The 3,972-nt window shown below is 37.2% G+C and overlaps 1 pseudogene; it reads right to left on the bottom strand.

Moving 5' to 3' along the window:
• LOC107709399 (uncharacterized) overlaps positions 1 to 3,972 on the bottom strand; it is an 89,947-nt pseudogene that overhangs the window by 66,533 nt on the left and 19,442 nt on the right.

Raw genomic sequence — 3,972 nt, 5'->3', positions numbered from 1 at the left:
CTTAAACCAGCTCAAACCAGCAGCCATGCTTCAAAACATACCTAACCAGCATATACTGTTTTTTTTTTTTTCCAAAAGGGTTCAAATATCTTTTTTTTCTTCTTATAACAGTGATCAGGTTGAGCACTGGCCTACCATAAATGGTCTCTACAATATAATTATCTCTCGTGAACGCGCGTGCAGCAGTTTGCGGAAGCTGGAGATTACGGTTTATAAAGGTTTAAATATGGATATTTTTCTTGCACAAGCGCATGTAGAGCATTAAGATGTTCAATTAGGTTTTAGGCATCGTAAACTTTCCCTCCTCCCTTGTCATAACTAAATTACAGATGCATGTCTAACGTCCACCTCTGGTTCAAAGAGCGTTATCACCTCTTCTGTCTTCTCCAACGCTAGCAGGGATAGTCATCAACTTTCTCGTTGAGCTTGAAAGAGATTCCAGGGGGGAAGGAACGATTCCTCCATTCTCACGAGGAGCCACTAACCCGTGGCCCAGACATACTCAAAAGCCACAATACACATAGGAAAGGACATTGAAAATCCTCCAGACCACCATAAACCATGCAAATAAGGTGTTGTGTGAAACAAAGGAACCTTTCCCGCTCAAAATTCACACCTCTACATTGGTCAGTCTGCCAAAGATGGGTGTGACTGGTAGACCCTTAAAAGTCCCTAAAGCAAACCAATCATTGCTCAAAAAACAACAACCTTTTGAGACACTCTCCAAGACTCATCACCCTGGAGTCTGACTTTCCGGCAGTTTTTATCTTCAAGTAACTTTGTTGATTCACTGTGGACTCTCCCATCTTCAGAACTCGACGAAAGCCTCCAGCTCACTCCTACAGAACACATCAAGAACCTCCATTGTCTACCGCATCCGGACGCTTGTTCAGCAACAAAGCCAATGCAAGTAACCATTTCCAACTAGTTAGATGTGTGTCTAAGTTTGGGCCCCTTTATCAAGGTGATTTTTGATTCTCTGATGATTCGCATTAGGTTGTTGTTAATTGATGTTATATACTGCCATTCTTTTGCCCTCTCTCTCTCTCTCTTCCCTTACTTTCCTTCTTTCTGTATGTATGCATTTTTGCTTAGTTTGGTTGTATGTTAGCTGTAGTTTCATTTATTAAATCCCTTATATTCACAATTGATTGTCTCTGTGTGCTGCTCCCAATTTGGAGTCACTGAATGTTGATCGTGCTACATGCTAAGTTAATGCTAGTACTGTATGACGTAGGAAAGTTATTCTTTCTTGGCCAGGAAAATAATTTTTCCTAGAATTGATGAATGATTATACTGTCAGTGGACGAACAGATTAAATCATTGTAATACTGATTCTGCTACAGTTAATTCTAAAATCTGATTTAAATATTGATAATTAATTACAACCAGTTATAATTACTTATAAATATAATTCCCTTTTGAGGTAATTTGCTACACGCGTCAATTCGCTTCAGAAGGCCTTTATTAACCCCCCGGAGCTGTGTGGAGCACTTTTTATGATGGGTGGATGCACTTTATTGGACTTCAAAATCTCAACAGCCATTCACTTCCATTAAAAAGCTTGGAAGAGCCAGGACATTTTTAAATATAACTCTGGTTGTATTTGTCTGAAAGAATAAAGTCATATATGGGGTAATTTTCACTTTTGGGTGAACTATCCTTTTAAGGCTGCTGCCCAGGTCAGAAGCCGTTGCACTTAAGATACATTTTTTGCACTTTTATGAATTTTTTTCTGAGAGTGAATTCATTAAGTTCTTTAGTAAAAGTCTGAACAGTGAAATCATCAGCTGACACAGGAAATGCACTGTGTAAATATGAACTTGTGTTTCCTAAATGGACATGTTGATCTGTTTGATCATTTGTAGTTACGGTAGAATGAGTGTCTTTTGAGTATTGTGGGATATGAGTGATGACATTATTGTTTTTTTTCTCTGAATCACGATCTATCATATACTGTACAAGCACAAATTTGCCTGACTGCTAAATTGATACAGAGATGAACAACATAAATCTTACCGTTTTATGCATATTTCTGTTGTTGAATGTTGGCTCAATGTAAGTGATCTCTTCAGGAGTCTGAACTGTTTGAAAATAATAATAGATGCATTAAACAACAACAACTCAATCTTAACTAGATCTGGTTCTTCACAACATATGTGTTGTTATTATAGGGCTGTCAAAGTTAAAATATTTAATGGTTAATTAATTGTGCAATATGAACATGTTTAATGCTCCATGCATGGTTTTAATGGCTTTAACAAATGAATTCAGTTAAACTTTCATACAGAAAATAAACTTTAAAGGCATTCTTTGCAGATAAGTTATAAACCATATTAAGACAAATGCTAAAGTAATTTGCATTTTATTATAATATGATGAAATGTAATAAATTGAAGCAGAAGTAAAATGTCATTCACCAGTGAAACAGCATTATTCTAGAAATTTTAATGTGAACACCAGCTGAGCTCTGCATTTTTTTTTTTGTACATGTAGGACTGTGTTTCTGAGTTACTGTATAATTGAATTTATGCAGAATTGCACTTCTTTCTGTGTATTTCCAGTATGCTTTAAAGCAGTTTGAGAAATGCAGAATCTGTTTTTTTTTTCTGAGCGAGACAAGTAAAGAGTGTTGCCCAATGTCACTTTATAGATAACAGCCAAACAACTTGCCTTTTTGATCAGTTTTTCTACATTTCCTGCACGTGAGAAATATCCCGAATGCAGCCACAATCAACAGAGATCCAGCAACAGCAGAAAAAAATATCAACACTATCAGAGACAGAGAGCCTGTAATGATAGAGAGACACAATCATTAGTGTGAGTGAAATTGTCAGTCTGATCTATTGATACATGAACATCCCTCTCAGTTTTTGCTGCTTTACTTGTTGACATCATAATTTACTGTATGCTTTTGATTCAGTTTCTGATTGTGAATTTGACAGATGTTTGCTATAATGTTTTAATGAATTGGTTGTCTGCATTTATAAAGAAACAGAATGTAACGATTGTCTAATCACTGAAATCAGCTCTGGTCATTATAATCAATTCAGTAAATATAAGTAAACACTAATATCAACTGTTGCATGTTTCCAATGTCTTGTTAGGACTTTTGTGTTACTTCCTGTCTTGAGTGCCATGTTTGTAGTTCTTTTCTCAGGTGATTGTTTCCCCCAGGTGGGCCTCTTGCATAGCCCTTGCGTTTCCCCGTTTTCAGTTGTAGATGTGTTTCTGTTCCCCACGGTCCTTGTTTCTTGGTTCTTGTTTTGCGTTTCAGTTTTAAAAAATAATAACCTCTTGCATTTAGATCTGTCTCTTTGCCTGCCTTCTCATCTACTCCACCATTGGTACAGTGTCACATTTACATATACATTTGCATAGTGAAATTTTACAGGCAAAGTCAGAAAAGGTGGGACCGAATGTGAAGCGTGTGTGAAAGCCACATGTATTCCAGGTTGTGGACTAGGTAACGAATCAGTGCTAATCAACTGTTTTTGGCCTGTAGATTAATATCATTTAGTTCTGTCTCAAAGCTAACTTCTTTCCAAGCAGCTCTTCTTAATGCAGCCATCTTTATTGAAAAGTTCAGGTATAAAGAAGTGGCTGAGTAGATACAAACACACTGTGTGCTGTTTAGTGTAGCTGAATGTATTGAAGCACAACTATTGGTCAACTCTACAAATTTGCATTTAAGAATCCACCAAACTTCTCACTGAGACTGGCTGTATTTCACCCTCTGAATTTCTTTGTGTAAGGGTAAATTGACCAATCTTTTCAGCACATGACCAGTAGACTGAGATGAGTAAATAAACGCTAATCTCACCTGAACATGGTTGACAGAGTTGAGTGATGTCCAGATGTGTGGTCTGGTTGCTGATGGGATTGTTGAGTACACAGCTGTAGCTGTTTTTATCCTGATATTCCACCTCCAGAGGTAGAGAGAGACTGATGCTGAGATCAGACACACTGATG

Source organism: Sinocyclocheilus rhinocerous, unplaced genomic scaffold (genome assembly GCF_001515625.1).
Source record: "Sinocyclocheilus rhinocerous isolate Xijiao unplaced genomic scaffold, SAMN03320098_v1.1 scaffold2581, whole genome shotgun sequence".
In the NCBI taxonomy this organism is placed as follows: domain Eukaryota; kingdom Metazoa; phylum Chordata; class Actinopteri; order Cypriniformes; family Cyprinidae; genus Sinocyclocheilus; species Sinocyclocheilus rhinocerous.
The sequence above is the reverse complement of the archived record's forward strand: the minus strand, read 5'-3'. Positions and strand labels throughout refer to the sequence as shown.